Raw genomic sequence first — 25,645 nt, 5'->3', positions numbered from 1 at the left:
GAACTCCCCCCTCTTCCTTCCCAAGTGTTTGCCGCAGACATTTTCACAGATTAGTTTATTTAACTGAAAGTTCTATGTCTACCTTTGGTCTAACTTCTGCCATTTTTCAGCTTTCCCTCTACCTGTGGAGATACGTTAGCCTCTGCTATTCAAATTTAGCATCTATGCTCAAAAGCAAAATTAGCATTCTTATGCATGACAAGTAGATTCCAAGTTTCACATATTTTCCCCTTTTTCTCATTTACTATATTCCTTTTATCTCATTCTACCATACATGTCTTAGAAAAAAACCAAACAACAACAAAAAAAAAAAAAACTCAGCTGATTCAACTTCAAATGCTACACTTGCCAATAAGACACTGAAAACAAAATACCACTCTCAAACTGCAGGATTTTATAATCACAAATTTGCTCATTCCCATCATCCCCAGGAGAATCGAGCATGTATTATTATTCCATTAAGGAAATGAAGACTCACAGAGCCAAGAAATTCTCTCTTCAGCTCCCTCTTTCCATTCTCATGTTCTAAAAGTTTCTCTGCATAAATAGTTCTCAAACCTTGTTAGCCATAACCACGTGTTTTGCAAAGGATTCTCAGAAGTGTCTCCGGCAAGGACCTTTTGTGAGAAATCCACACAGGTCTGATTTACCCTCATGGGAATCAAACTTGCTCATCCCTTTATGGGTATGCCTTCTAATTATGCTTGGAAGAATTTATTTGGTGTTGAAATGGCCAAGTGTAACTTTCCTGTGAAAAATTTTTCTCCATGAATACACTATGTTCTCCAATGCTCATTTTCCTAGAAGCCACCCAAATCAGCAGAAGGCAGAGCAAGTGATGAAAAGCAAGAGGTCAAAGTAAAATTTATTCTAAAATATAATTATTTCCTAGTGAGTGTAGTATAAAAGAGAGACTTTGGATATTTCAGGGGGGTTTGTTTATTTGTTTATGAACACATGTAGGCTAAATGTATTTTTTCATCATTGTAGCATAAAGTTTACCAAAGCCAGAGGGCTCGATTATATAATTTTTGCTTTGAACCAGGTCATTTATTCAATATTCTGCCCATGTAGAGGCTGGGTTAAACAACAAAGATGCAAAAGAAATCACCAGAAAATCAACTAAGGTTTCCAAATTTTATTTCAGTAATGTCATTCAATGTAACTAATATCATAGAGGAAAGATGTAAAGTTAGCAAAGTTTTCTTATCTTTCTCCCATTTGCCTGAATTGGGAAGTTTTTGTGGAAAAATTACTGAGAACAAAACAAAAAATCAGGATAGTAACAGTGTCACAAAATGGGTCAATGTTTATATTTTATTGGGTTTCTATGATTTTTTTTCTTTTCTGTAATCCAGTCAAGATCTATGTATTGATTAGTTTTATGTCAACTTAATACAAGCTATCATCATCTAACGGAGGAAACTTCGGGTGAGAAAATGCTTCCAGCAGATCAGGTTGTAAGCAACTGGGCTTGTGGAGCATTTTCTTAATTAATAATCTGTAGAAGAGGCCCAGCCCATTGTGGGCAGTGCCATCCCTGGACTGGTGGCCTTGGTTCTATAAGAAAACAGGTTGAGTAAGACTTGAGGAGCAAGCAAGAAACCCTCCTCCACACCCTCTGCATCAGCTCCTGCCTCCAGGGTCCTGCTCTGTTTGAGTTCCTGTCTTGAATTCCTTCTATGATGACCAGCGACATGGAAATGTAAGCCAAATAAGCTTTTTCTTCCCCAGATTTCTTCAGCCATGGTGTTACATTACAGCAGTAGTAACCCCAACAACGGCAGCCTGAACAGACATTCTAGTTTTTGCATCTCCCCAATCCCCTTTTAACATGGGACAACTCTCTATGATGTTTTTCTTCTCATGACCTCCACAGGTCAGGTGGATGGTAGTTGAATACTAATTTTTTTCTCAGTTTGGCTGTACCTAATCCTTTCTCACATTTAAAATGAAAATAGGCATGCTGGGCAGTATTTCTGCGAAAGGGACATTGTGCAATTTTTTATGAATCACATTAAGGGGACATGTATCAAGGTTATGTGGTAGCCACATTATTTCAATGCTGTTTGAATGGATTCTAAGTCAAGTGAACATCAGCAGTTTTTGTTTTTGGTTTTTTTTTTTTTTTTTGAGAGCAACTATGCTCTTTTCCCTTTATTCAACATTTTGTCTTGAGACAGAAGCTTTAAATAGCTTGTGTAGCTTCAGATGTCCTCACACTAACTCTAGATCCCATGAACACTTTATGTATTTATAAAGTACTTCAAAATATGAATGTCTAATTAATATTAAGCATTATTTATCTATTTCTTTTATAATTAAGATTGTATGGATGTTATAGCATTTGTATGTGACTGATTTGTGTTCGTTGCTCTGGTATCTGCCAATGTGGTATTTGTTTATTCTATGATTTTACCACTTTGAATTGGTACTCTTCTTTTAAAAATAACTGACACCTTTCAGAAATATTTATGTACATGTGACTTTGTGTATAGAAAACACGGTCACCTGTGTGCCACAGCATGCAGGAGGAGCTCAGAGGACACTTCATGGGAGTCTCTCCTTCTATGACATGAGTCACAGTGGTCAAACTCTAGGCTTGATGGCAAGCACCATTATCTGCTGAGCCATCTCATTGACTTAGCAATTGTTTATTTTATGGAATCCTAATGTAACCATTAAGTATTCTATATTCAAATTTTATTTTCTCTGACCTGTCCTGAATACCACTCCTCAACCACGATCTGGCTCCTGTTGTGGGAGAATAGTAATTAAAAGCTAGGTCTTGGTGCTAGACTGCTTATTACTTCTGAGTTGTTATTTCAAGTCTTGGTACCATCACAGCATAGATCATATTCAAACATGGTCATTTCTCTATGTCTTTTTCATGTGAAAAGTGACATCCCATAGACAAACTGAAAGTCGTGATGATTTCCTTATTTATATTTTCACTAACAGTTTTATGAAAATACGTTATTTCATCTGGACTCATGTCAAATTACATTAATAATTAAAAATCCAGCCAACTGATAAGCATATGGTTTCTTTTTAATGAACTTGCCTACTGAAACAGAATTTGTTGTTCTCTTAAATAGAAAACCAAGCTTTCTTTTTTCTCATACTTCTCTGTTGCTTTAGTTTGTTTTTTGTTGTTAATTTTAAATTTTTAATGAAAATATAATTATATCACTCCTTTTTCTTTTCCCTCTTGTGAATCTCATGAATCCCACCTTACTTGAAAGCATAGACTCTTTTTCCTTAGTAACACACAAACACATACACACACACACACATACACACACACACACCTACCTAAGTTTATTAATAATACAACCCATTCAGTCTTTTCAGTGTTACTTGTATGAATATGATTTCAGAGCTGAATACATGTTATGGTATAGGCAATTATATGGCTCATTCCAAGGGGAGATTATTTCTTCCACTAAAGGATATCTTAGTTGTCTGTTGTTCTTTGTCTATGGGTGGGTACTCATGAGATTTCCCCTTTCTATATTAGCGGATCAACTGGTGTATGTCTTCAAGTCTTGGTTAAGCAGATGTATGTATTGTTGAAGTATTTTAAGTAACAGTCCCCTGTCATTTCTAGGAGACACAATATTACGGGATTTTTCTTGCTTCCCTGACTTTAAAAATCCTTCTTACTCTCGTTCTGAGATGTTCCCTGACCCTTAGGTGCAGGCTGTATGGATGTATCAGTTGGGGTTCAGCACCCTACAATCACATGTTTCCTGTATTTACCAGTTGTGGTTTTCTGTATCCGTCTCTGTCTTCTGCAAAGAGAAGTTTCTTTAATGAGGGGTGAGAGATAAACTTATTTTGGGGTATGAGGGTGGGTATTTAAAATGCAGACAGGCACTTCTCTCTCTTGTCTGTGGCTCCCAGCTCCAACTCTTTATATGTAAGCAATGACCTAGAGTAACCACTTTGCTTTCTTTTTAATTGTTTAATTTATTATTGAGATTATCATACAAGCGTACAACGTATTTTGCTAATATTCATCTGTCACTGGCCTCTTGCAACTCCTGCCGACACCTCTTATGTTTCACCTAGTCCCGTTACTGCTGATTCGAACTGCAGGGTCATCTACAGGGACATGGACAACCTACTAGGGAACATATCATTGACAAAAATGACTCCTCCTACAACAGCTATAAACTACTTAGGAGTGGAGCCGCGGAACTTCAGAAACTAGACAAAGATTGCTGGGAGTGAGGAAGGAAATAAAGAACATAAAAAGGGGGAAATAGCAGAACGCAAGTGGTAAAAACAGGAAAACGAGGGGAAGATGGGGGCACTGAGCTGGGAGAGGATGTTAGGGGAAGGCAAAGAATGATGTGGGGGGGATAATTCTAAGAATACTGGAGAAAAAGCAGAGACAATTACAGTTTTTAGGATTTCTAAAATATATATTTCTAAAATATAAAAAGAGTTTAAATGGGTTCACCATATACAGGGCATTGCCAATTCTTCTAAGAAGCTAGAAGTTATCAAACAACACACCAGTGCCAAGGGCAATACTCCCTTTGAGTTGTTGGATCCCACCATCATCCCCACAAACTATACAAACCTTTCAAAGACTACAAAACATAGCATTTAAAATGTTTAAGAACTTAGGACTTTTCATGACAATGAGGCACATCTGCGCCTGGCAGCACCAATTACTTCAATAGGCAGATGGGCATCGAAGAGGCTCCTTAGGGAGTTGGTTATCCATTTGGACAGGAAACTGCTCTTGCCTAGACTGATATATGAACTGAAAATGCAGGACCCACAGAGAAATGACTGCTAAACTTATCTAAAGGTGAGACTGTTCTTCAGAGTTCCTGTTTCATCAAAGAATCTGCCAGACATTCTACATGATATATAAAAAAAGAGACTGGCAAACTGCCAATATAGGCAGAACTGTGTTTGAAATTTCCTGCTTTGTGAAAAAGTCTGCTGGATACTATGGACGAGTAAGCTGGAGATGTATGCTCCAACAGTACAAAAGAACTTTGGGTGACTGTCCAGGCAGCAAGATGTCTCTGTCAATTCTAGAGTTTTGGAAGTTGCTTACAATATACTTCCAGTTTATTTAGGTATTATCATATCCTTCTGGAGTTTTTGATGGAGTTAAAGAACTTATAGGTTTTTTTTTAGTTGTGATAAAAGATAAAGTAGATATAAATATTGTAACTGTAATTCTTACTTGATACCTATTTTGTTATATGTACTTTTACTATGCTAAAGATAAAGCCTTTCTTTTCATTTAAACAGAAAAGGCGAGGTGATGCGGGATTCCCCTCTGTATGTTGTGAATATCTTTGGTTAATAAAGGAACTGCTTTGGGCCTATTGCAGAGCTAAAGGGGAACAGAGCTAGGCAGGGAAAGCAAAACTGAATGCTGGGAAAAAGGAGGAGAACTTAGAGAGAAGCCATGGAGCTGCCGCTGGACACAGATGCGATAAGCCACAGCCACGTAGCAATACACAGATTGCTAGAAATGGGTTAAATTAAGATATAAGAGTTAGCCAATAGTAAGTTAGAGCTAATTGGCCAAGCAGTGGTTTAATTAATACAGTTTCTGTATGATTATTTCAGTTCTGGGTAGTCAGAATGACTAAATGGCTCTCCTCCAACATTTGTTTGTGTCTGTCTGTGTGTTTCTGTGTGTGTGTGTGTGTGTGTGTGTGTTTCTGTGTGTGTGCTTATGTGTGAGCACACATATGTGATATATGTGGAGGTCAGAGGTTGACTCCAGGTTTTTTCCTTGATCATTCTCCACCTTAGTTTCTGAGACAGAGCCTCACTGTACCTAGAGCTCCCTGATTAGTCTAGACTGGCTGGCCAGAGAAAACCTGGGAGTCTCTTATGTCCTGTACCCAGAACTGGAATTATAGGCTCTCAGTCGTGGTCTCAACATTTTGATATTATTGGGAATCTGAACTCACGTCCTCATGGTTGTGAGACAAACACTTGACTTACTGACTGTCAGGTCTGTCCACCTCCTATTAATAGTTTATGAAGAAAATAAGTGGGGGGAAATATCTTTATAAATGAGAAATGTTTTTCATTAATTAAAGCTTAATAATGTGGATTAGAGATATACCAAACTTTGGTTGCCTTTATAATTCATATGAAAACATAACTTAATCCTCTGAGAATCATAAAAATGTAACCATCAAGATGAAGATATGATTGGTAGTAGTATCTAAGCAACAGTTAATCTTCCAACTGGACATGAGTATTACTTTTTATCTCTTATTTTTAAAGGAGCATGTGATTTCTTTTCTGAGTCCCTCAAAATTAAACTAGAGCCACGCAACACTCCATCAGGGTATAACGTGATAAATTCTGACAGAAAAGTAGAACTTTGAATTTGTAAGTGGTGGTGATTTTATTTCTATTCAGGAACTGAAAAAAGCTTGATATTTAACATAATACAATGAAATCTCATTTACCTGAAGGCTGATAATTCTACATTTTGAAACGCTTGACATGCTAAAGGCATCTGTTGAAATTAACTTCTGTAATAATCTATGAAAGAGAATACATAAAGAAAATTAAAGTCACGGATGTGACAGCCCAGTGGACACTGTAATTTCTTACCTCTATTGTGACTACTTAATTTCCTAATTAAAAATGTCCCTTATCTACTTGCAGAAGCATTTGCAAACTTGAAATAACATCAAGGCTGAGTAAGCATCCCCTATGCCAGCGTCTGTGCAAGAGCTGGAAGACGCTCTGCAGATAGAAGCTTCAAACATTCCTTCTTGATTAACTACAGTGACACAATGTACCTTTCATTTCTTTAATATAGTTGCTCACTCATTCTGAGTCTCTGAATTCTTTGTCACCTTGCCTCTGGGTCAGAGGGAATGTACAAGGTATTTCCGAGGCCTCCAACCATTGAAGAGAACAAGCACATCTTTTATTCATAAAGTTTTCTTTTGCCATTGTTCCTTTAGGTAATCATAGAAGAAGTGGAAAGAGAATAAACTTCCCCAGATGGTTAGCATGTATAAGGGTTATGCTAGAAAGTTCAGATATACATCAAGACTCGTAGCAAATCTCTAAATATTTCCTTTTACAGGATAGTGCCAGCATAAGAAGGTCACCTAGCCTAGGTTTGGATTGGTTGGTTTGGATTGGTTGGTTTGGATTGAATATTAATTCCTGTTCTGTTGCTGTCTTTTTTCAGCCTGTCACATACCTGCATACTTAGGATGGCATACAAACCTCTATTATTTTTGGCAACTCCTATAATTCTTCAGAGAATAGTTGAAATAGTGTCTACTTCCATGGCAAAGGAGAAGAAAAGAGGTACATTATAAGAACACTCATACTAGAATTAATGAATTCTTTTCATTTCTTGATACAGAATCTTTCCTTTTCCTCTATGTAGTGCAAGAAAATCTCAAACTAGTCTCCAATCCTCCTGCCTCAGCCTCATGAGTGCTATCATTATAAGCATACACTACAGCAATCCCTTTGGAGTACATGGTTTCTCAGTCAGTTTCTTGATGTTTTATTCCCAATAACTTATTTTCTGAGTGTTGCTTAGGCTGCTGCTCTTTAATGATACAATAATATCCTTTCCTTCTGTATTCAATAAAGCATCAATTGGAAGGAGTTAGTTCAACTGTAAACTTATTAAGCACGAAAATAGGATGCTCTTGTCAACATGTGGAACTCCTTAGATTCACATCATGTGAGCCTCGTGTTTTCTTTTGAAGAAACTCATTGTCACTATCATCACTGATATTGAGATGAGGTAGAGAAGAGGAGATAGAAGAGAGAGGTGAAAGAGAGAAGATCAAAACAGAAATAGGAGAGATCGAGAGGATAGTGAAATGGGATAGAGAAATATGTGTGTGTGTGTGTGTGTGTGTGTGTGTGTCTGTGTGTCTGTGTGTCTGTGTGTATATACATATACATATATATGGGAGACAAATGAGAGAGGATTGAGAGAGAGGCAAGAAGAAAGTGAGAAAGAGAGGAAGAGGATAGAGGAAAGAGAAGAGAAAAAGAGAAAAATAAGAGAGGGGAGAGGAGAGAGGAATGAGAAAAGGGAAAGAAAGAAGGAGAGAGGAGAGAGAATGGGTGAGGGGGATAGAGAGAGATTTTTCAGGCAGGATTTAATTATTTTTATGTGTATTTTTCTGGTGAAAATTAAGCTCAGTATAATTCAGGATGCTTACCATAGACTAGGGTAGGATAATAGAACAGTAACAATAAACCGTGTGAAGTACCTGGGAAGCCTGGACGAGTAAGGTTGATAACACCATCTGCAGCCCATCCAGGTAAAAGCCAAAGAGTCTAGCCTGATTACTTGCCTTCCACCACCAGGGTGTTTCTGCATTTCCCTGTTGTGATCCCCTTTTATACTCTGTTCTCTCTGAGCCTGTGGAAGCTCCTGATAAAGTCTGATGTGTACTCTTTTGCTAGAATAGCCTAGCAGAGCTTTTCTCCGTCCATTAAAACAACAAACCAGCAACTGAGAACAATGCTTTATTGTGCTTTGTTTCCTTGGTTAGGAAGGGAATAGAAAGCATTTGTTTTGGAATGAATAGAAGGATGATAATGTGCTTTCTCAATAGGACACTGTTTCAAAATCTTTTTTTATCTCTGGAACTAGAATTTCTTTTGTTTCCCAGTCAGTTGGTTGATCAAGGGCAAGTGCCAGGGCAAAAGCCAGGCATGTCCAATAATAGAGTATAAAACAAGTTGAGATCTCAGGAGGATACTAACTACTGCATATTATCCAACACAGGCAAAAGACATAGAAACTGACCTAAAATGAATGACTTTATATGCTGCTGAAAATATACAAAGAAGCTTTACCCCATTCATTCAACTTTTAGAGTTGTAAAATCTGGCTTGTGTGGAAAAGTCTTTTGTGTATTTTGATGTTTATTTTCCCCCAAAAAATTCAAACATATAACAATTACTAATTATATACTGGCATTTTATATTAATGTAATTTGGTAAAATCTCTTAGTAATATTGCTACCTATGGGTAATATGAAGATCAATCTGTGATAAGAAACCAGTAAAATAAGATCCCACCTATTTATCAATTAAGACTCCTTATTCTCTGAGCATTCACTCAGCCCTGTCTTAGTCTATTTCTTGATACAACAGAATATCCTAGACTGAGTGATTTATAAGGAACTGAAATGTCTTCGAATCTGGAGCAGTTACAGCACATGGTGCTCCACCGAGTGAGGAACTGCATCCTGCATCACTCCATGATGAAAGGCGGAGACAGGACAATGCAGAGAGATCAGCTGCATAAGGGGACACTTAACTGCTTCATTTCAAAGAAATACAGCAAGCAACAGTTAACCTATTCTGCCAAATGATGCCATGGATCAGTTCAGGAAGCTGGTATCTTTAATTGGGCTTCCTTGGTCCCTTCAGATACCCAAGTGGTGTTCAGCTTGACTCAAGGTGTTTCCATTGTCCCTTTTGTGAGGACCTTACATACTCACTTCTACAGTTTCTGAGCTAAGTTTCAGTCACATCAAACCGTGATAGGATTCCTTTCCCCACAACTTTGCTAGCATGCTCTCTTTTTGTTTTCTTGATGTTAGACATCCTGACTTGTCTCAGTGAAGTTCTGATTTGAATTTTTGAGGTTGTCATGGACACATTTTTCCCCATGTCTTTATTGTCCATTTGTCTTTCTTTTCTTAATGAATGCCTGAACATAAATGTTTCATGATATATTGTTTCCGGCAATTCAAAAACGCTTGAAACAGTTGTAAGTAGAATACCTTTGAACTCGTCTCATGGTCTCTATAATGTTCTTCAAACACCTATACCTGAAATCATTTGTTCAAGAACAATAGAAAGTAGTCATGCATACATTCAACTAGATGTTTTGCAGTGCAACCCTAAATTCTCTTTCCCAGATTCTGCACGTGTTTTTTGTTTTGTTTTTTTTTTTCCTGAATCTCAGGATATAAGTTTCATCTAGATCTTTCCCCTGCCCATTTACTTAGTCTTAAAGCAGAAATACTTAACAATACTGGTCATTTTTTAAATGATGACTATTGGCTCTCCTCTCTACTGCTTAAACTAATCTCCTGCACTGACAGTAAAGAAAAAAAAATCTTCAATTCTCAGTGGTGTCTAGTTGATTGATTTCCTGCAAGTTAGCTGGCTGGCATCAGCAGCTCCTCAGATAGAAAATTATTTCTTCCTTTGTGACTCAATTCAGTCTTCCACTGAGATTTATTTTTTGTAGCCCATTCAGTGAATGAAGGTTATATAACATAAAAACATTTTCAAATCATATATACCTTCCCAGTTATCACTTATAGTTAAAAAATAGCATTTTATTTAATCTTTGAAAATTTCATACAGATATACAATTCATTTTAATTGCATCTATCCCAGACTACCTCTATCAAATGCCTTTCTGGAGATACTCCAACACATCTTCTTCTCAACTTCATTTCTTTTTAAAATAACCCTCTGAATCCAATTAGTGATGTGCATATATATGCAGGGGTGTGGAGTTATGCACTGAGGGCCGAGTAACATACTAGTAGCCACTTACCAAAGAAAAGACTTGCCTTCCCTTTGCAACCATGAACTTTGGAGCCAAAATCTTTGGAGGCCCCGCTTATACCTGAATACGTGTCTTTTAAATGTACATCCCTAATAAAGATATTTGAAATTTCCTTACCAATCATAATAGATAACCATTTAAAACTTGGTATAATACTTAACCAAGAGTCTTCTTTTTTTACCTGGATCATGGAAGTAATAATTGGTTTGGAAATTTATTTTCCTTTCTCATGATCATTTTGTTAGCTGCTAAGCAAGGCAAACTTCTACATAAGCACACCTCCAAGCCTTCCTTGCGTCTGTTTTCAGCCAATAATATTTGAGAAGGCATTCAGAGATTTCTCTATCTGCTGTGTTTGTGGCTCAAATTGAATATGTCCGCCAAATCTTGCGGTACATTTTAATCTTTTGAAAATACAGCCTGAGGTGAGTATGTCTATACAAATGCTGGCTACCTTTCATTCTTAAACTGTGATCATACATTGCATTGATTAAGCTCTTGCCGAGGAATGCAGCCCTTTGAGCATGCTCAGGAATGTGCCACACCTAAATTGCTTTCCTGTAGGAATATACATATGTTGTATACCCAAATGAAACCCGCTGGCCTCTTTTGCTAAAGAAGAACGCGGTTCCATAACTAACTCCCATGCCTTCCTTACTGGCTACAGCAAATAACTGTTTCCACTTGTTCATCTCTTAGCTATGCACATTTTGACTTTGCAATCATCAAGATAGAACCGACTGTGCTTCTTTATAATTTCACCGCCATGGAGAGTTTGAGTGGATAGATGCTTGTAGCAAGCCCACCTTCCTAAATGTCTTCTTCCTCTCTTCATCATGTTCCTCTCTCCTTTCTCCTTCCCTCATATTTTTTTCAATCCTCTGTCAGGATCAATACCCTCTCTCGGAATGGCAAAGGACTCTTAAGGCATCTATAGCTACTGTTCCTTATTTGGTTTACTACCAAGCAAATGCTTAATTTATTTGCATTAAAGGGTTGATTTCATTAAACAGGAAATAAAGCAAATATTCAATCCAGGAACAAAGAAAGAACACACTAATTAATAGGGTGGATAAGAGTTCAGAGAGTGGTTCCAGACAGACTATTCACCAATTATCCTCTTTGCCAATGCCATGAACTTGGCTAGTTTGCACACTTTCAAAGACCCACTTTCTGCCTGGGCACTTGATGGCCATGCTAAACTTAGATCAGGTAGACCAACTCCACTCTTCTTCCCATATTTTATTGCAAATATCGTAGCCTCCTCTCCAGCTCTGGAACAGACTCCCTGCAGAAGCCTTTACTCCCGGAGACAGCACAGATATTCTGGGCAGACCTTTTTTCTTCCTTTCTGTGGACCCTATCAGCACCTGCCCCCCTTCCAGAACATCCACATTCCTATATGTCAGCTACTACCATCTAGAAATGCATTCTACTTGGCATACCCACCTCTAGAGTAGCCACACCTGGCAGAAACTGAGAAGCACTCTCTACCAGACAAGCCTCATTTACCACACTTTCCTAAGATCCAGAAGGGTTAACAGAAACCAAGGAACAGAACACACACCCAACATTTCCCAATATTTATAATCAGGTAAACAAATTCATTTTTATCTATAAAACAACAATGGAGGGGCAGAAAAGGACAGAATCTACATTAGCTTCCTATGTCGATCCTTCTAGAATAGTTCCCTGGAGTCTTAATTAGATTCAATTAATGGTAAGTCTGGAAAGAGAACATGCCTACAGTTGAGTCGAGCAGTAAAAATTTAGACTATCTTATGTGCAGTTCCAGTTCCTTGGACTTCCCCAATATCAGCCTGATCTCTGGTTCACAAAAACATCTCTAAGCGGCTTATGGTTTGTCCCAGAAGTCTCTGAAATGGTTCAGGGAAAAATAATAAATGAATATACCCTAAGGGGACCATTACCCAAGACCTAAAGTTTTCTCACTCTTATATTTAACTGTGCCCAACAGTTAGGGCACTGAACAGAGATTAAATGACAACCTTGTGATTCTATAATTTAAAAAAACTCCCTGTTAGAAATTCTAGAAGGCAATTAATTTAACTAAAATGATCCACTCGTTATGTAATGTTTGGTTATTCCTATAAAATAAAGTAGTGTTCAAAAGAACTAAATATCAATCATACTGTCTTTGCTAATTAAAAATTAATCAAAGACTACACATTTCTGTGTACACATACACATGCACACATACACACATACTAACTAACACACATACACAAACACATCATATCACACAAAGGATTATGCTGTGCTTCTTTTCCTTCTCGATCTTAACTCAAGGGATAAAAATGATCCAGTCCAGTTTTTCTTAAAAAACTTTTCTTTAAAAAGGTGCTTTTCTTAACCACCTTTAACTAGAGATGCTCCTGTCAGCAATTGTTTAAGATTTTCCAGGAAATTGGATGTTAAAGCTATCAAAACCAGTGCTTCATGAATATTTTTGAAATAAGAATTTATTGAAATGAAATCAGATAATTGCAGCCAAAGTGTAAAGACCAAGGTAAAAAACAACCCTTATATTCCCTTAGAGATTTATCTTGGGAAGACTGCATTTCCAGAATGTCTGTACATGGTGAAACTCTGGAGATAAACACAACATGTTGGAGCAGGAACATCTGGATTGAGTCCTTACTAGAATGGTTTCTGTTCACATCTGGATAGTGCCTCAACTCTTCAACATGCAACCTACTCAACTGGAAGTAAACTCCTTGTAGATGAGCTTTGACACCAAACATTTAATATTGTCTTTCTGTCTTTCTCTGTGTTTATTATCTTTTATCTATCTATCTATCTATCTATCTATCTATCTATCTATCTATCATCTATCTATCTATCTATCTCATCCATCCATTGATCCACCTACCTATTCTTTGAGAATTATATACATGTATACAATAAATTTTGATAACTTTACTCCTACTGTACCATCAACTCTTTCTAAGGAACCCATTGTCTCTGTTTTGTGTCATCATTCTCTAACCTGCTAGATCCAATTCATCTGCCCATACATACATGATGAGGACAGGACCATCCATAAAAGCTTTGAAAAACCTACCAATGGCCACATTCTTAAAGAAAAAAGAGCTCCCTCTTCTGCAGATTCCATCAGCCTTCAATAACTCCTCAAGTAATGATAGGGTCTTGTGAATCCCACCACCATCCATGCAGGAATTTTGGTTGGCTTGAATTTGTGTAGGTGGCCCCCTACAGCTGAGCACTATAACCTGTATTTATGTGATGTATTGCAGTTGTAAAAAATTATGCACATGCAAATGAAAACCTATAATATACTCAGATTAGTTTTTAGCTATACCAGTCACATTGAAAAAAAGTCATATTTTCCAGTAAGAACTAAAAACAATATTTATGTCAGAAGTCAACCATCTTCTGGCCTGCTTTGAGGTAATATTTTTCTGCACATGAGATAAGCCAAGTGCAATGTCTACAGTTATTAAATGTAGGCCTTAAGTGTTGGCTTAAAGAAATATCTTATAGGGAAAAAGGATCTGGAAGCCCTTGTTGGATAAGCCATGGATTCCATACAGAGTTACTTGACCTCAGATAAATTATGTGTGGAGGGCACAGACAATACCTAAAAGATAGTTGCTTGTTTTGAAAATAGGAAGAGAAAAAATATAGAAGAAGAAAGCAAATGAGCAACCATAATTCTTTGGAACAAGAAAAGAGATATGGTTCCCACATATACTATAAAAAAAAAACAGATTTAAGTGGTGCCTCTATATTCTTTTTTTTGCTTTCTGTCAAACAAATCCATGTTAGTATCACAATAAAATCAACCTTTGCTCAGTTGTTAGGCAAGTCTACCAAATCAAAACCTCTTATATTTCAAAATCAGCTCAAAAAGAATCTGTTCTTTGTCTTTTCCTCTTGCTGTTGTTAAGAAATAACACAATTATCTGAAATAGAATGTAAGACTTCCTTCTCACTGAATGTAGGGTACACGGGTTTTTATGAAATCAAATGACAGTCACTGGAGTCAAGGCATAAAAAAAAAAAATCTCGCCGGGCGGTGGTGGCGCACGCCTTTAATCCCAGCACTCGGGAGGCAGAGGCAGGCGGATCTCTGTGAGTTCGAGACCAGCCTGGTCTACAAGAGCTAGCTCCAGGACAGGCTCTAAAGCTGCAGAAAAACCCTGTCTCGAAAAACCAAACCAAAACAAAACAAAACAAAAATCTCATCTCCGTAATATAGCTTCCATGAAAGGTGCAATAATAGCAACAAGTAATTGGTAAACAAACTTTTGCAAATTTTGTGAATTTCTGCAATTGTTTGGATTTCTTTCTTTATAATCGGTATTCTTTGTAGATATGTCTCCTTCTTTATACTGAAGATTTGTCAAGCTGGACTGACACCTTAACTGATTGCAATTTGGACTGTGAGTTTTTAGGCAAAATGTAGCAATCTAACTAGCTGCTGATATTTTTCTGTTGGTATCATCTAGATAGGCATTTATAAAACCATATCCAAATTATTTTTCTCCAGCACTTAGCACTTCCATATTATAGTAGGTATTCAAGAATTTCCTAGTAAGGGTGCTAATATTATAACAAGTTCCTCAGTGGCCTTCAGACATCCAAGGGCTGGTCATAGTGCCACAGAAGTGTTTCAAAGTCTCTCATTTCTATTTTGAATCTAGGGATGTCATTTGGCAATACTGCATGGATTTTCCAATTTTCTCAATATTTGACACAGTATCAGGTGCAATATTCCTCCATATTCGAGTCATATGCAAGGAGTTAGCTACAAGACGAACTTTGAACTGTCCCATTTTAGCATGTTACATATTGAAATCATCATCATATAACAACTGCAACTTCTACTCAGCTTTATTTTTTATTCATATCTGGGGTAAATTTCTGGATCTTATTTTGCTAATGAACAAAATCAGGGTAGGTCACTGAGGATATGTGGGCGAGGTAGGTCACTGTGGGTGAGGTTGTGAACTTTAGTCCAGTATGTCTATTTTTGTTGTTTGGATTATTTCAGTGCTTTCCGACTATTAACTTATTATTTGCTTTCAAAATAAAAGTGAAGCAGACTACTATGGGAGTAGCTTGTCGATTCACCTCCCTGTCTTACCCCACTGGCCACTCCCAGCTCATCCAACGTTACACTTAATCTTATTTCCATGGCCAATCTGACTGGACCAGTAGCTCCAGTTTCCTAGGAAACCCTGAAAACCAATCTTTGCATAACCGCCTGTGCCCACTGTTGGAATTCAGCCACTTCTGGGGACAGGCACAGCAGCTGTCCCTCTGCTTCATAGCAACACTCCACAACAGCGTGGGAGGGATACAAAGAAGAGCAATATACTTAAATTAAACTGCCTTGGGGAGAGGGAGGGACCGGGGCAGAAAATAATAACCAACAGATTTGCTTTAAAGGAGAAAACGCTGAATTTTTAATGAACCCAAGAGAAGCAGTCTTTGGTTTCATTTTCTGCTACAAAAGCTCTGATACATATTTAAACACTCTCATTTAGCAGATCCTTTGTTTTAGACACACTATCAGAGAAGTAATGATCTTTTTAATTTGATGGCTTTTATTTTGAAACCAGGCAGTAAAATAAACCACTAACAGCAAAGAATAGACATCATTCTGTGATGCTTTTGTATTTTCTACCAGTTCTCCCCAAAGTCTGTAAAATTTCACTTAACCACCACTTGTCTATCGTTACCCAAATAGAGATGACAATGCAGATGCCCAGTTCCAAACCAACTCTACATTCTCTTTAACACAGAAATAAGAGATGTATTATAGTAATAGCAACCATTGTTTGAACCATGCATGGCTCACAAAATGTGGGTTAGAAGAACAGCAAAGTCAAACTTTCAAGTAAGAGGAGAACTGAAAAAAAAAAAAGAATGAGCAGTTGTGTAATGCTCTGTGGTTTGTTTTTGCATAAAGACTACCACATAAGGAGGCCACAGAAAGATAGAGCTTTAATTGCGCTCTGAAATCCCAACACCCTGGAGATGGGCTCTCACTGACCTGAGAGTGGTACCTTCCCCCCCACCCAAGTCAAATGCGCCATCTGTTGGCCAAACCAAATGTAGACACTTTTGCTTGTTTGGGTATTCTGGTCAACCCGCAAGAAGTCTCTGCTTTTCTTCTGAAAGTCTTGCATGGGATGTGGATTCCAAGAGAATTCCTAGTAAAAAAAAAAAAATAATACATTCTGTTAGACAAATACTGGGGCAGTCTCTGTGATTTGTGGAGACCCAACAGAAAATGAAAATTGAATTTTTTAGTTCTGAGAGCAGAAAGTGACATTAAGTGTATCAGAGGGTTCAACATTTCCTTCCTCTTGCGGACTGCTCACTCTCACCTGGCCAGTGTCTTTTGTGTGATTGATGTTATTTATGTAATATAATTCAGGTTTTAAAATGTCGCAATGTATAGTTATCAGGAATTCTTTGATCTCACTGAAGTTTCCAATGTCGGTTTACAGAATAAGAGAACATTTCACTAGTGATTCAAAGTCCCTCAATTTTCTATCTTGAACTGATTGGTAAGGAAAAGAAATAATGAAAAGACCCTGAAGGGTGGATACAGTTTCCACCTTTGTCGCTGATTTCAAGATTAAGGTTGGCTGGCTTATGGGAGAAAGCAATGCCTAAGGAAAGCTAGGGTAAGCATGTTGGTCCTTGGTGTTTTCTAGCATGTCATTATTTTTTTTTTCCTGCACAAGATAACAACTTGTGGTTTCAATGACAATTTGGACCCTTAAGAAATTTAGAATTACCACTCCAGATCACTCTGGGTGCCACATCAGTGCCCCACCTTAGTCTAGACAGCACTGATTGAACTGCCCACAAGCTAGGCTATTACTTTGCCCTCGGTTTGCTCCAAGTTGTAGAAGGTACACTCCCCTGGTTGAAGGCACAATGCACTTCAAACAGAAGACCAAGAGGACCTGAGCTGGATCTAACCTTTAAGTCTCTTCCCTCAGGACTAGCTTTTATGGTGCAGAAGGTGAAATACAAGCTTCTGAGGACTAACCAATAATCCAGCTATCAAATCTATAAACTACAATGACCAGAAAAGCACTGTACCCTAAGGATGCATTAGTAATATATATTTGTTGGAGGTAACCAACAGCTCTCCAATGGTTAAAGTCTGCTCAACAAATAAAGAAATTGTGTTTGGTACTAGAAACGTAACCAACTACCCATGGCTAGTACTAAGTCTTGAATCTTGAAGAAGAACCCATAACTACCACTTTACTAAACCAAGATAATTCCTAACTGCATTCTAAATACTTATCTTTATGACCACAGGTAAGTGTAGGTCTCACTTCTCGTTGAAGGACTTCCATTTGTGACAGAAAGAGACCATTACAGAAAACCACAACTGATCAAAATACAGAGAATGAGTAATCTTGTAGTGCCTAGTCACTTCCAACTGTCCCATTTATAATACAACTCCTGCACCTAGGGGTCAGGGATCATAGCAGAAGATGGGGCAGATTGTAAAGGGACCAGGAAGCTTTCTGTGAGGTTTCCTCTCATGAAAGTGCCAGAGAAGCTATACCCATTAAGTTTCATCAGTGTGGCTGCCTAAACAAGACTCGAGCAAGGATGCCAGTAATAGATACATTAACACAAGAGGGGGGAATCTCAAGTGGCTTCAAAAATAGACATTATGCTGTAGTCAACTGATAATACTGACAGTTCAATAGTCCTCCTCCGGGAAGAGTTCCTGAATCAATTATCCAATACCAAATAGTCATTCTTGAAATCATATACAGACACCAGTATATAGACTGGTTAATTAAAGCAGTTAAAGAAAAAGAGGCCATAAATTCAAGAGAGAGCAAAGATATGTTCATGAGGATTGAAGGGAGGAAAGAGAAGGGAAATAGCAACACAATTTTCTTTTCATTAAAAATAAAATGCTTTTGAAAAGAATGTTGGAACCTCTGATCACTCAGTTGAAGATGAAATGCAACAGTCTCTCTTTAAACACCAACACTTACGAATTCCCTGGAATTTTGTGTCATGGAACATTGAAGATATTATACACAGGAATATCGCACAACTTCCCTCTGCTTAAATGCATGCTCCATTTTTTCAGTAGTCACTTAACTTATAAAATATGAGTTAATGTTTAAGTTTTAAGTCTTTCAAGACACTGACAGTAACACATTTAGCCTAGGTTGTGTTTGGAGGCCTTATGTGACCACTTTATAGGGCAATGGATATTGGATATGAAAAACATTAGGGTCTTTTTTCTGGTAATCCGAGATCAATGTCTTTTAACCTTTGCTCACTTCTAATGTTTCAAATATATACACTCTTCTTTGATTAACAAATCAATGCGCTGATCATTTTTAGTGTTACTATTAGGTTAATGATTGATAAAGCACAAATCTTTAGAAAGACAAAGGATGCTAACAGTAATTAAGTGGATATTACGTCAGAGTGAGATGAATTTAATGAATTATTAAAGCTGACACACAAAACCTGAGAGATAATCGGTGACTCAGCTTTTCCTACAGCCTGTCTGATGAGTAAACATGATCAATGATATAGGAACAAATGGAGCTGCATTTCTGGCAAGAACCTGTAACACAGTCTTCCCATGACTCAGCATAAAGGCAGTATTTCTGCCCACTTAAAAGTAGTAGGCTTTCCTCCAAACACATCCAGACCGTCAGCTTAATTTCAACTTTAAAATTGGGGTGGTGTAAAAATTTTGCACCAGGCTGGTGTAAAATCCACGTGTTCAAATGGATTTGATCTTAAATTATCTCCTCTCTTCCAGCTATGTTGTTGGAACAAGAGAATTTTACAAAATGGGATGGGACTTCCCTTTTCCTGTTTGACTCTTCCTCAAGGTCCTGTCTGGAGGTGAGTGCTTATTATGTTACAGGTAGGAAGTGGAACATCCGTCAGAAGGGTGAATAATAGGTAATGCAGCTGATAATTTGCAAGTGTCTCAAGGGGGCTATTTTAGACGTGGCTTCTCAGACAGTAGAAACTGCATGATTTACTGGGACTTGTGACCTCACAACAGAAATAAAGGACAATGATAGTGATTTAGAAGGCAAGAGGGATGACCAAAATAGTCACATCCCCTCAAGTCAGTCCATGTTAGGACATCTGAATGTTTATTTCTTTGATACCTGCAGAGAAGCTGCATGGCCTGGACTTTAGAATCAGAGACAAAGAAGAATCTGTAATTTCCTGCTACCACCATCCTTACAAAGGTCATTTCACGGACCATTATTCCTCTTGGAGCTCCTGAATGACTGTGGATGAATGCCAAGTGTGCCTCTACTGCAAAAGCCCAGAGAAGCCCAGGTGAGCAAGAAGCATGTGCCTGATCTGGAGGTAGTCAGCGCTAACAGGCTTCTGTGTGGGTAGTCACTGTTGCCTACTCACATCTGCAAAGCCGTGTCTAAATATGAAGGATGAGAAGGATTACAGATCTGAGGAGAAACAACAGAGGAGGCTCATGAGGTGTCTTCTCACACTCTTCAGAAGAAGGTCAATGTGGGCTCTTCAAGATGAGTCTTGACGTGTGCGTGTGTAATATGTGTGCTGTTGATGTTCCCTCTTCGCCAAGTGCGGCCTCTGTGCTCTTTGTTCTGGTGTGTCTCACCTTCTCAGCATCATATTGAACTTCTCACATGTGGGAACATCATTTCTTCCTTCTGAATATTCCTTGGACCAGGACTTAGATGGCTTCAAACCAACTCTCCTACCCAAATCTGAACCCTGTTCTAGGAAAATACCCAACTTCCCTGTGTCTAGTGTGGGAAAAAAATGCAGTTAGGTTTGAAATTAAAAAAAAAAAAAAAAAAAAAAAAAAAAAAAGCTTCCAGCTACCCCCAGCCAAAGCAGTTTTCTAAATGTCCTTCTTGTCTCCTACTGTTTCCTGGGCAGAAGATGGACCTTGATCTTGACCCACCATGCTTTCAGACAAAGGAACAAATCACGCACAATGGAAAATCTTTTAAAAGCACCTGGTCTTCTCAGCAAAAGTCACTCAGTTTGGTTGCTGGTTTTGTGGCCATAAAATAATCTGAAAACACAAGGGATAGAAAGGATATATATGTGTCATTTCTTGATGAGTATAAGTCATTTTATATTTTAATTTATTTTATGTGTAACAGTGTCAGATCTCATAGAACTGGAGTTACAGACAGTTGTGAGCTGCCATATGGTATTGGGAGTTGAACCCTGGTACTCTACAAGATAAGCCAGTGCTCTTAACTGCTGAGCCATCTCTCCAGACACCCAGAGTATAAGTCTTAAAAGAAATATTCTAAGGGACCTTGAAATTCCGTAGACCTTGCTAGTTGCTTCTCTCTGAATGCTGCTGCAGTCTCGTTTCCTCTCAAGCGGAGGACTAGTCTCCCTTAGCCCATTGGCACCAATCTAAGACTCACTGGTTTCAGAAAGTAACAGATGGCCCTAGAAAACAATTACATGTTTTAATTTACATAAAACCATTAAAATCACTTAATAGGAAGCATGTCCAGGTTAGTTTGTATAAGTTTGACACAAATAAGATTTATTTTAGAAAGAGGGAACCTTAATTGATAAGATGCCTTCACCGGATTTGGATGTTGGCAAGCCTGTGGGGCCGTTTTCTTGATTAGTGATTAATATGGAAGGATGAGCCCTGATCACTGTGGATGGTACCTGGGAACGTGATCCTGGGTTGTACTAAGAGCAAGCTGAACAAGCAGTAGGGAGCAAGCTAGTATGTAATGTTTCTCCATGGTCGTTCCTACCTCCACTGTCTAGCCATCAGTTCCCGGCCCGAGTTCCTTTCTTGAAGAACTGTGAGCTGTCAGTCAAAATAAACCTCTTTTCCCTGAAGTTGCTTTTGGCCAATATTTTATCACAGCAACAGAAACCCTAGTAATGAGAAAGCCGACGGATTACTTCTCATAATACAGACTATAAGATAAAGGAACGGCTTTTGGTACTTATTCTTTCTAGGGTTCTAATTATGTAATTGATTACATAAATATGTGAATATTATAATATGGTGATGCACCTTATAAAAGAATTTGTGATAAGCTGTGTGTGTGTGTGTGTGTGTGTGTGTGTGACCGAATCAGTTAGGGAACAGGCTTCATCCCTGAGGTCTGCTCCTTCCAGATCTTTCTTAAGGCAATATGAAAACCCTACATCATCGGGGACAGTCACACTGACTTTCTTAGTGAGTCAATCACAGTTGCCCTCGCTTTACAAGCAGACTATCTAAGCTGTTTATTGTTTTAATCTCACGAAGTAATCCTCTTTACCAACGACCGTGCTCACCTTTGTTTTGAAAATGGCTGTGGATTAAGTGAATTGTTCCCCACAAATATGTTTTCATCACTGTAAGTAAGCAGCTACTTTCATTCATCTCAGACAAAGTAGAGCTAAGAAGACACCACCCACTGTTATTTAGGGTTTCATTTTCTCTTTTTACTTACTGCAATGCTAATGATTTAGAAGAAAACATTGCTTCATTATATTTTTCTCCTTCAATAGAATTACATTATTTAATCAACCACTCTAGCAAAGTCCCCATGCCTCAGAACAGGCTCATTAGCTAGCTTGGAGCCAGCTGTATGAAGCAGACTCATTAGCGTTAATAACCAGCGCAGAGGAGTCTAGTGTCTGAAGATGCCTACCATCTCTTCCCTGCTTGACCTTGTCTTCAGGATGAACTTTAGCTTCAAAAGTTGGACCACTTTCTTTGGACAATGTCAAGATACACCATGCGTTAACCAGAAACTTCTAGAGAATACTCGGTGAACATTCCATACACAGGCAGGTAGGCATTCCCACTTAACTGAAGTATTCTGCTAGACCACGAGAGCCTTGAAAGGGGGAACAGAGCATGAGAAGAAGGGACACAGCGGGACAGTTCATTCTGTGTCTCTCCACCTCCACAGTGAACCTTCAGTGACTCATAGCAAAATGTGGGAGGCTGAAATCTAAAATTCACGCAGCAGGCTGTTTATTTATGGGGAACTGATAATTCCATGTTGCCTTGCTTACATCCTTTTATTTAGTTGAGCAAGGGTTTATTGACAGAGGGTTTCTTTCTGTAGCCTACATTAGTCTTAAACTCATAAATCCCCGGTCTCTGCATCCTTCATTTTGCGAATATAGACATGCACTAACATCTGCACTTTCCATACTGTTGTTCCCATTGTCTGTTCAACTTTCTCTTCTTAAAAGGGTCACTCGAGCTGAATTTTTCATCAGTCATTATCTCTTTTTTTTTAAAAAAAAAAATATTTATTGTGCATTCCTGCCCCAGGTCCCCCTCCATTCTTCCTTCCAGTCCCTCTGCCCTCCTCCCTTCCACTCTGCTTTTATTTCTATTCAGAAAAGGGCAGGTCTCCCATGGGTATCAACAAAACATGGTATATCAAGTTGTAGAATGAACCTCCCCTTGTATTAAGGCTAGACGAGGCAACCCATTATGACGAATAGGGTCCAAAAATCCACTAGAAGAGTCAGAGACAAGCCCTGCTCCCTCTGTTAGGAGCCCCACAAGAAGACTAAACTATGCAACTGTCGCTTATATGCAGAATGTCTAGGTTAGTCCCATGCAGATACTCTAGCTATTGGTTCAGTCTCTGTGATACTCTGTGAACCCAGGTTAGTTAAATCTGTGAGTTTTCTTGTGGTATCCTTGACTCCTCTGGCTCTTACATTCGTTTATCCCCCTCATCTGCAGGATTCTTTGAACTCTGCCTAATGTTTGTTTGGCTGTTAGTCTGTATCTGTTTCTGTCAGTTGCTTGGTGAAGCCTCTCTGATGACAGTTGAGCTAGGCAGGAATCTTTTCACAGAAGTGGATCAGTTTAAACTACATATCCATCCACTATTGCTATGAGTCAGCTGGGGTCTTCCTTGTATATTCCTAGGAGATTCCTCTGTGCAAGATTTTTATCTGACCCAGAAATGCCCCCACCTTCCAGTAGTTTCTTTCGGTTCTTCCCTCCTCAGCCCCTGAAACCTGATCTCTCATGTTCCCATCTCTCAGTCCACTCACAAAATCTCTTCTATTCCCCATTCCTGGGGAGAACTAGGTGAGATGAAAAGACCTCCAGCACTCATGCATTGGTAAGAATAATGTAGTAAAAATGGCTGTCTTACCAAAAACAATCTACAGGTTCAATGTAATCCCCATTAAAATTCCAGCACATTTCTTTAAAGACCTTGAAAGATCAATACTCAATTTCATATGGAAAAACAAAAAATCTAGGATAGCTATAAAAACATTCTGTACAATTAAAGAAATTCCAGAGGTATCACTGTCTCTAATTTCAAACTCTACAAAAGTTATAGTAATAAAAACCTCATGGTATTGGCATCAGCCAGGTGGATCAATGGAATTGAATTGAAGACCCAGATGTAAATCCACACACCCATGGACACTTGATTTTTGTCAAAGAAGCCAAAAGGATACTACAGGAAAAAGAAAGCATCTTCAACAAATGGTGCCATTCTAACTGGATGTCAAAGAATGTAGAAGAATGAAAATAGATCCAAATCTACCACCCTGCTCAAAACACAAATAATAGAGGATCAAAGACCTCAACATAAATCCAGATACACTGAACCTGATAGAAAGGAAAGAGGAAGTTAATCTCAAAGGCATTGGCATAGGAGACAACTTCCTGAACAGAGCACTAACAACACAGGCTCTAAGACTGACAATTAAAAATAGGACCTCATGAAATTGAAAAGTTTCTGTATAGCAAAAAACACCATCAACAGGACAAAATGACAGTCTATAGAATGGGGAAAAAATCTTAATAAACCCCAAATCTGATCAAGAGATAATTTCCAAAATATATAAAGAACTCAAGAAACTAGATATCATCCAGCCAAATAATCCAATTAAAAAATGGGGTACAGATCTAAACAGAGAATTCTCTACATAAAAATCTCAAATGGCCAAGAAACAGCTAAGGAGATGTCCAATATCCTTAGCCATCATATAAATGTAAATCACAATGACTCTGAGACTCCATCTTACACCTGTCAAAATGACCAGGTTCAAAAAACAAAGGACAACTCATGCTGGAGAAGATGTGGAACATGGGGAACATTCCTCCATTGTTGTTCGGAGTGCAAGCTTATACAGCCACTTTGAAAGTTAGTGTGGCCATTTCTCAGAAAACTGGGTATCAATCTACCATAAGGCCAAGATATATCGCTCTTGGGCATATACCCAAAGGATGCTCAATCATCCCGCAAGAACACTTGCTCAACTCTGTTCATAGCAGCTTTATTTGTAATTGCCAGAACCTGAAAACAACCTAGATGTCCCTCAATTGAGGAACAGATAAAGAAAATGTGGTACACTTACACAATGAAGTATTAATCAACTGTTAAAAGCAAGTCCCCAGGAAATCTAAAAGCAAATGGATGGAATTAGAAAAAAAAAATCATTCTGAATGAGGAAACACAGACTGAAAAAGACAAACATAGATGTATTCACTCATAATTCGATATTAGCTCTAAATTAAAGTATAACTATGCTACAATCCACAGACTCAAAGAGACTAAGCTGAATTTTTAAAGGCCTACTTTAGTTTTACTTGTACGTGTGTGTGTGTGTGTGTGTGTGTGTGTGTGTGTAGGTATGTATATATGAGAACAGGTGCTTGCTGAAGAGGAAATCAGATTCCCTAGAACAGAAGTTGCGGGTGTTTGGGAGCCACTCAATAGGATACTGGGAATAGCACTCAGGCCTTCTGAGAGCAGCCAGCTTTAAGGCATCTCTCTACCCGCATTCAGTCACACTCTTACTGTAAACTTCCTACAGGACAGCAGGCAACAGTGCGAGGAGAATTTGAGAACTAATTGAAGGTTCCCCCCCTTAATGCTAATTTTTTAAATGAATTCCTTTATTGAAAAGAAGCACCAAAACCTCAATAATGATGCATATGCTAACTGTAACTAGTACCTGTCAAATGTGCTCTGACCCAGCTCGCAGGGGGCAGAAGCAGGAGATTCTACAAAAGCCAAGATTTCCCATCTC

The sequence above is a fragment of the Arvicola amphibius genome, chromosome 4, assembly GCF_903992535.2.
Source record: "Arvicola amphibius chromosome 4, mArvAmp1.2, whole genome shotgun sequence".
Classification (NCBI taxonomy): Eukaryota; Metazoa; Chordata; class Mammalia; order Rodentia; family Cricetidae; genus Arvicola; species Arvicola amphibius.
Note: the sequence above shows the minus strand (reverse complement) of the source record.